We start from the raw sequence: 9,094 nt of genomic DNA on the forward strand, positions 1-9,094 counted from the left end.
AAACTGATATCTCCATGATGGTGCAGCGTGCAAAAGATCCTCTAAACCGATATCTCCACGATGGTGCAGCGTGCAAAAGATCCTCTAAACCGATATCTCCACGATGGTGCAGCGTGCAAAAGATCCTCTAAACCGATATCTCCATGATGGTGCAGCGTGCAAAAGATCCTCTAAACTGATATCTCCATGATGGTGCAGCGTGCAAAAGATCCTCCTCTAAACTGATATCTCCATGATGGTGCAGCGTGCAAAAGATCCTCTAAACTGATATCTCCATGATGGTGCAGCGTGCAAAAGTCCTTTGATAGAAGTTCCCTCGCTGCGGCGGTGGCGTGGGCGGCGTGACCCAGCGGGGTGGGACGGGCGGGGGGGGCGAGTCCCCCCACGGGCAAGGGCTGTGCGGGCGCGTGGGCGGCGGGCTGACCTCGGGATGCCGGTAGGGGTGAGCGTACGGGTGGTGATGTGGGTACGGGTGGGGGTGCGAGTGCGAGGGCTCGGCGGGAGGCTGAGGGTGCGGATGACGAGGGTGCGGCGGAGCTTCCGAGTGGCGGCGGGGCCGCTGGGGGTGGGGGTGCCGGTGGGGGTGGGGGTGCGAGCGGGGGAGGTGGAGCGGCGCCGGAGCTGGAGCGTGACGTCAGCAGAAGTACTCGTCGGGCTGTCCCTCGATCTTGGCCGTGGCCTCGGAGTCCAGGCTGGAGCGCGCCGACAGCAGCCGGTTGGACTCCTCCGGGTTCAGCCGCGCCAGGTACTCGCCCTCCAGCCCCTTGGCCTTGGCGCCGGCGGGCGACAGCGCCTCGAAGGTCACGTACGAGTCCTGGAGGTCCTTGGCCTTCTTGCCCCAGTACTTCTGGACGCGTCGCTTCAGCGCGCCGCAGCACACGATGACGGTGAGCGGCACGGCGACGATGATGGCCACGGTGATCACGATGACGTTGATCATCTTCTGGGTGCCGGTGGCGATGGCCGCCTCGTCCGTGGAGAAGATCACGCACTGCTCCTTCTTGGGGATGAGGCCGCGGACGCACACGCAGGCGATGTACTTGGTCCGGGGCACCAGGCCGTCGATGGTGACGCGGTTCTGGCCGGCGCCCACGTTGATCTTCCTCATGTCGCGCTCGCCGAACACGGCGTAGAGGACGCTGAACGCCGTGGTGTTCTTGGCCTTGGGGGCCCGCCAGTTCAGGGCGATGGTGGAGTCCGAGTCGCCCACCACCTTGACGGAGCGCACCACCCGGCTGGGGTCCTGCTGGAGGGACGAGGTGTTGGCCGACAGGTTGCTGAGGTTGGTCTTCTCCAGCTCCAGCTGGAGGCCGTCCGGAGCGGAGGGCGTGACGGGGGGCGCGGCGGGCGTCGTCCCGGGGGTGGCTCTGTCGGCCGGGCTGTAGGCGGCTACTCCAGCCCCAGGCTCGGGCCCAGACCCAGGCGGAGGGCCGGGCTCCGTGGCGGACGGGATCACGTATCTGCCCACCAGCTTCTCCTGGTAGGCGGCCTTGCCGGCCACCGCGCCGGGCTTCTTGGGTTTCTGCTTCTGCTTGTTGTCAGCGCCGGTTTGGTTGCCGTCGGGTCTCGGCGCGTTGGAGACCATGAGGGAGATGACGGCCTCGGCCGCGCCGGCGTAGTTGGTGGCCTGGCAGACGAATTTCCCCGAGTCGCGGTAAGACACGGCCGGGACGCTCAGGATGGACCAGGTGATGCCCTCCTTGGACGCCTCCTGCTGGACTGTGGGGCACAGAGAGAGAGAAGACCAACGGCTGTTACACCACATTAACACAGTCTGGGCCAATCACGACTTTTTACTAGGGATGCTCGATATTGGCTTTTTTACCGATACCGATATACCGATATTGTCCAACTCTTAATTTCCGATACCGATATCAACCGATATCAACCGATACCGATATATGCAGGGTCCCCCCCCCCCCCCCCCCCAAAAACTGAATAATTTCAGGTAATTAACTTTACATATCTCTTGTTGTGGAATTAACACAACATTATGCATACTTTTGACAATAAATAAAATCTGAATTTGTTCTTACTTGCTTGCCTGGGTAAATAAAGGTTATAGAAATGTAAAAAAAACGATACCGATATTTTCCGATATCACATTTTAATGCCGATATCGGCCGATAATATTGGTAGGCCGATAATATCGGACATCCCTACTTTTTACGTGTTTGGCCGCCGACCGTTGAGTGCCATAAACGTAAAAGGTTATTTTTGGATTGTTTGATCTTTTTACTTTGATCCCCGCTCTACACAGTTGCCCAGAGCGTTCTGCATCGTTTAGGACACGTCCCGACCCATTGGAACTGCATTCTGATCGACTATCACCAGGTGGCAGTATCGTCCCGTGTCTGAACTGCACGGGGCTCTGGGCTGATAGTCAGCTTCACTTTCATTCTCTCCTCGGTTAGTAGCCCCTCCTTCTCCTGAGACAGAAATTCACAGTCCTCGCCTCGGAATTCCATTGCACAAGTGTATTTGACCATCGAAACGTGTATAGGACATTTACCGGGGCCAGTTTCGAATTGTGGCCTCCCGTAGGTGCTCTTTTAGAGCGGTTTTGAGCGGTTTTTAGTTCACCTGTCTTCAACCAAAATGTAAGGAGAGTGAAGTACACAGAGAATGTGCAAATATACAATACATTCACCAAACATTACACAAGACAACCAATGATGCAGACTGATGAAAATACAAATGTTCTCTCCGTATACCGAATCACAACAAAACATGTCCCAGTTTCCCATAAATTCTCTGGCCAGATCCAGCTAGATAATGTCTAGTATGTACTCTATTTAAATTGGTTCTATTTTTGTTTTTGTTTTACCGTAATTGTAGCCTGTACTGGATACAGTATTTTATGTCTGTCTGATATTTGCTGAGCTTACAGTGTTATGCACACTACTGTATAGCATGAAAACTGGGACATGTTGTGTTGTGATTCTCCATGTTGAAATGTTGACTAATTTGGGAGAGGAAAAGTTGGAAGAGGAAAATTATATTTTGGGATTTGGGTATGAGATAAAAAATATATTTTCATCAGTCTGCAGCATTGGTCTTGTGTAGTGTTTGGTGAATTGATTGTATATTTTGCACATTCTGTGTGTACTTCACTTACAGTGCTCTAATCACTGAGAAGTAGACTTGCTAAAAGTGTTTTAGGTTCAGCACAGCAGTGTGTAACTGGTTCAAACTGAATAAAGTAATTTATACAATGGCATGCAAATTTCTCGATTCTGATTGGCTGAAACAGTCAAGTTAGACGTGGTTATTTCTCATAACCCACGCTCGTGATCCCAGAACCCGCCCACAACCGAATTACAATCACTCCGCCAGTTCGACTTTTTCATAGGAAAAACCAAGATGGCGGACAATAATCTTTACGAATGGATGTGTTGAAAGCGTCATAACGACTCATTCAAAAACTATTCTGTCACAGCGAATGTGTTAGTTTCTTACACAATGTTGGATTATGTAATTGGTGGGTCGTGAGTAATTGTAGAACAAAATATAAATCGCGGGAAGTCTGTTGTTAGATGCCATTCGTCAAAAGGACATTCATTTCACTGTTAATAAAACTTGCAAGCAATCAATCAATCAAACCAATAACACACGCTCACGCGGAGGTGCGCTGTTTTAAGTGAGCGTGTGTTATTGGATTGATTGATTGAAAATTTTATTAATGTCCGCCTTGTTTCGAACTGGTTATGCTTAGGCCCTCTTTCGAAGTTGGTTATGCTTAGAGTTTATCTTTAGAGCAGGCCGATAGACCACCAGCCCTGATTCCAAACTCTTAGCATAACCGACTTCGAAAGAGGGCGACTTCGAAAGAGGGCCTAAGCATAACCAGTTCGAAACAAGGTGGACATTAATAACATTTTCAATCAATCAATCAATCAATCCAATAACACACGCTCACTTAAAACAGCGCCCCTCCGAGCTGCGCCTCGGGCCTAACGACCACCCCTAGGCATGGTCTAATTCTCATAACCCACTCCTGCGCGTGATGTAATGCTTTAATGTAACATGTGTGTTTCATATGGTAACAAAATGTGTTTTTTATAAATGAGTGTATAGTTTTACAGGAGTGTTTAATTTAGCAAAGGATCTGAGGTGTTCTGCTAATTGTGTGTGTGGTTGTGCTAATTGTGTGTAGTGTTTTGAAACCGTGCTTAACCCATTGGACGCCAGAGGTCGCTGTGGGTGTATGGCCGTTTGTGCCAGCGCTGTAATGAAATGGGGGTAGATGCCGGTGTTTGTAGTGCTAAAACTATATTAAATATTATAGCTATGGATCTAATAACAACATCGATTGTCAGTGAGTTTCTTCCGGTCAACATGCAAAAACACAAAAACAGATAATCTTTTCATCCATAAATTCCCGTTTTATACCGTGGTGAATATGAGTATAGTTTTAGAGTGATTCTGTGTAATCCCAGGACACGCCGCCAAACAGCGCTTTACTGCATTTCATTATAAATCGTGCCATTTCTCGCCTGGATCAATAATCAATCTGAAATCAACGCTAGATTATCGGTATTATGTTTCATCATGCATGCAAGAAAGGGTGGGGGGGGGGATGTCGTTTTTCTATGCTTCGATCGCCACCAACGGGACACGGCCCCCACACACACACAGACACATGGAAAAAATTATCGGATCAACGCAAGATTGATAACATATGGGCACTAGGGATGCCCCAATCACGTTTTTTGCCACCGATACCGATCACCGATCGTCTACGAGCCATATCGGCCGATACCGATTTTTTTTTAAATTTAAATATACTTTTTTTTTAAATAAAATATATATATTATATAATCATACTTGTAGTTGTATTATCTGCGAGACATCGCCACCACGCAACAAGTCAAAATGCTCGCTATCTGCAAACAGCTCCACTGTGTGTGTATACTCTGCTTTGGTCAAATCACATTCAGCATGCCCTCAGCTAGCCCCTTTCATGACTGCGATGCAAGCCAGGGGCTCGAATACGCATCGAATCAATGTTATAAGACATTGTATCAGGAGCTATCTGCAGCTACTGCTAGCCGGCTAGATAACGTAAAGACAACGCCTCAGTGAACTATTTAGTTTACTGGGTCATTTTGTTTAAACAGTGAGCTAACGTGAGCTACCTAGCTAACGGAGGTATCATGCACTACTAGACTATTGCTGGAGCATTTGTTGATATCAGGAGCTATCAGTAGCTAGCCGGCTAGATAACGTTAAGACAACGCCTCAGTGAACTATTTAGTTTACTGGGTAATTTCGTGTAAACTGTGAGCTAACGTGAGCTAACATTAGCTACCTAGCTATCGGAAGTATCATGCACTCGACTATTGCTGGAGCATTTGTTGATATCAGGAGCTATCAGTAGCTAGCCAGCTAGATACCGTTAGACAATGCCTCATGTATTAAACTAAAAGTGAATAGTTGACTGGGTCATTTTGTTTAAACAGTAACGTTAGCTAGGTAGCTAACGTTAGCTCACAGAGGTTGCATGCACTAGACTAGAGCAGACTATTGCCGGAGGCAATAGGAGCCTCTGTTGACACGGGTCTGAGAGGGGCAGGGGGAGGAGGAGGGGGAGGGGCAGTGCGCTGCAGCTCTGTGTGCTTGAGAAAGAGGTCAGCGAGTGAGAACTCCACTAAGAATTGGATCATGTTGGCCGATCGATCGGGGCATCCCTAATGGGCACCCAAGTGGCGACCCATGTAACGTGCTGCGTCGCGAAGCGGCCGACCCGGGTTCGATTCCCGTACCCGTCGTCCTTTGCCGAATGTCTTCCCCCCGCTCTGTCTCCCGTTCTTCCTCTCTCTCTCTCTCTCTCTCTCTCTCTCTCTCTCTACCGGACTGCCCGGTAGTACAAACAAATAAAAATCTACCAAAAACATAAAAAAATAAAAATAAAAGATTGATAACATATAGTCTTTACCTTGTCTATGATGTACTGCAAAAAGAATAATCCAATTATCTGATCGCCATTCCCAGTACTGATCGCGATCGTGTGTCCAACGTTATCCAGCCGTGAAGATGAACGGGGCGCGGGGGGGGGGGGGGGGGCTCGTAGGTGCATCTGTTAGAACGCTTGCCCTGCCCGAGTGTTTAGACCCCGCCCCCACGCCGCAGCTCGGCCCAGACACCGAGCCACATCGTTTCAAATGGAGTGCAATAGCAGCCGCAAGGCGTTAGGCGGCGGTATTGGACCGTTGCGGTCTCAGACAGAGCGCCACACATTTTCACGGCACAGCAGGATGAATTATGAATGGAAATAGCGAATAAAAGAAATAACGATCATAATAACGAGTTGCCTCATTGTTGGCGTCCAACGATTGGCGGGCTATAACGAGTTGACCCGTCATTGGCAATTAATGTGTTAAGCAATCGGAAAGAAAAACTGTACGTTTATCTTGGAACCATCTCGGAAAAGTGAGATAAAAACTGTGAAATATCACCATTCGTAAAAAAACAACCAGCACTGCTAACAAGCCTATCAGCTCCATCATGCGTCAGCTAATGCAGGTCGGGGGGGAAATGTTGAAAGTATTATGGAATTACAGTATTGAATTGAAAAGCGTGTTACATAACTCACAGCTCTGGTCACAGCTGTCAGTCGGACTTACAACCTCTGATAGATCTCTGTTTAATTAACGAGCGTCAGACAGAGGCTTTTTTTAATTGCTCAGATCGGATTATTTTAGTTTGGCTGTTCAAATTTTTTTTTTTTTTTTTTTTTTTGTGCCAATATCATATTCCAGTGTGAACTGATCCACGCTACTGAACTGACCGGCATGTGCAAATTAATTATCATTAACTCATTGACCGCCGGGGATTAGCCTCATCCTGTAGTAGCTACCGCCACCGCTGTAAACGATGGGAGTCGCTCACCTTGTTTGCAGGGCTATATAACTATTTAAATATTATAGCTATATATGCAATACTATGGGCCCATTTGACATCGAGTATCTATCGTTCAAGGTGTGAAAAATGCAGCGTCGCAGTGAAAGGGTTAACCTTATGTAGTGTCACAGTGAAAGGGTTAACCATTCTATAGAGTGGTAGTGAAGGGTTAACCCTTTGCCGCGTGACAGTGAAAGGGTTAACCTTATGTAGTGTGGTAGTGAAAGGGTTAACCTTCTGTAGTGTGGTAGTGAACGGGTTAACCTTCCATAGTGTGGTAGTGAAAAGGGTTAACCCTTTGTCGTGTGGCAGTGAAAGGGTTAACCTTCTGTAATGTGGTAGTGAAATGGTTAACCTTCTTTATTGTGGTAGTGAAAGGGTTAACCTTCTGTAGTGTGGTAGTGAAAGGGTTAACCTTCTGTAGTGTGGTAGTGAATGGTTAACCTTCTGTAGTGTGGTAGTGAAAGGGTTAACCTTCTGTAGTGTGGTAGTGAAAGGTTAACCTTCTGTAGTGTGGTAGTGAAAGGGTTAACCCTTTGTCGTGGCAGTGAAAGGGTTAACCTTCTGTAGTGAGGTAGTGAAAGGGTTAACCGTCTGTAGTGTGGTAGTGAAAGGTTACCTTCTGTAGTGTGGCAGTGAAAGGGTTAACCTTATGTAGTATGGTAGTGAAAGGTTAACCTTCTGTAGTGGGCTGTGAAAGGGTTAACCTTCTGTAGTGTGGTAGTGAAAGGTTAACTTTCTGTATTGTGGTGGTGAAAGGGTTAACCATTTGTCGTGTGGCAGTGAAAGGGTTCACCTTATGTAGTGTGGTAGTGAAAGGGTAACCTTCTGTAGTGTGGTAGTGAAAGGTTAACTTTCTGTATTGTGGTAGTAATAATAATAATAATAATGACTTGGATTTATATAGCGCTCTTCAGACACCCAGAGCGCTTCACAGAGTCCATTATTCGTTCATACACAGTCATACCGGTGGTGGTAAGCTACAATTGCAGCCAGAGCTGCCCTGAGGCAGACTCACGGAAGCGTGGCGAATAATCAACGCCTACGGCCCCTCCGACCACCACCAACATTCATTCACATGCATACACATTCATACGAGGCAAGTAGGTTAAGTGTCTTGCCCAAGGACACAACGGCAGTGGGATGGACATGGGCTTGAGCGGGATTCGAACCACCAACCCTTCGATCATTGGACGACCCGCTCTACCCCTGAGCCACGCCGCCCATCTGTAGTGTGGTAGTGAAAGGGTTAAGCTTCCGTAGTGTGGCAGTGAAAGGTTAACCTTCTGTAGTATGGTAGTGAAAGGGTTAACCTTCCATAGTGTGGTAGTGAAAAGGGTTAACCCTTTGTCGTGTGGCAGTGAAAGGGTTAACCTTCTGTATTGTGGTAGTGAAAGGGTTAACCTTCTAAAAAAAAATCCATCCATACATTCCCGTTTGATCCCGTGGTGAATATGAGTATGTTTTGGTTAGGGGTTAATCCACCGCTGACTCACCGTCCCGTTCAGGGCTCGTCCGTCCGTCCGGTGCCACGTCAGGTCCGGGATGGGCACCCCGATGGTCCCGCAGCGCAGCAGCACGTTGTTGCCCGGCGCGCTCCGGACGCGCGCCACCGCCGTGTGGACGCGCGGCGGCTGACAGCGGCGCAGCTCCGCGTCGCCGAACAGGACGCCCGACAGGCCTCCGGTGCCGAGCAGCGCAGCCGCGTGTCAATCAGCGCCACGGCGGCCGTCGGTGACTTCTGGAACTGGACCAGGTCGTAGAGCCGACAGTCACACACCCAGGGGTTGTCGTGGAGACCTGGGGGGGAGGCAGGAGGAGAGAGGGTGAGCAGGAGAGAGGTGGCGAGCGGGAGAGAGGGTGAGCGGGAGAGAGGGGTGGTTCACATCACAGGCCGACAGTCACACACCCAGGGGTTGTCGTGGAGACCTGGAGGGGAGGCAGGGGGAGAGAGGGTGAGCGGGAGAGAGGGTGAGAGAGGGTGAGCGGGAGAGAGAGGGTGAGTGGGAGAGAGGGAGGAGGAGAGAGGGTGAGGAGGAGAGAGGGTGAGCGGGAGAGAGGGTGAGAGAGGGTGAGCGGGAGAGAGAGGGTGAGTGGGAGAGAGGAGGAGGAGAGAGGGGTGAGCAGAGAGAGAGGGTGAGAGAGGGTGAGCGGAGAGAGGGGTGTTCACATCACAGGGCCGACAGTCCAC

General features: G+C 49.5%; 1 pseudogene across 1 annotated transcript; it reads right to left on the bottom strand.

The window, feature by feature from the left end:
• Nucleotides 1-634: 634 nt before the first annotated feature.
• LOC311247962 (leucine-rich repeat, immunoglobulin-like domain and transmembrane domain-containing protein 1) lies at nucleotides 635-8,832 on the bottom strand (annotated as a pseudogene). The gene is made up of 4 exons: nucleotides 8,803-8,832; nucleotides 8,400-8,703; nucleotides 2,584-2,587; nucleotides 635-1,719 (listed from the first exon to the last, which is right to left on the bottom strand). The product of its transcript is annotated as a leucine-rich repeat, immunoglobulin-like domain and transmembrane domain-containing protein 1 (transcript).
• Between the last annotated feature and the right edge of the window lie 262 nt (nucleotides 8,833-9,094).

The sequence above is a fragment of the Notolepis coatsorum genome, assembly GCF_963971535.1.
Source record: "Notolepis coatsorum genome assembly, contig: SCAFFOLD_158, whole genome shotgun sequence".
NCBI lineage: Eukaryota > Metazoa > Chordata > Actinopteri > Aulopiformes > Paralepididae > Notolepis > Notolepis coatsorum.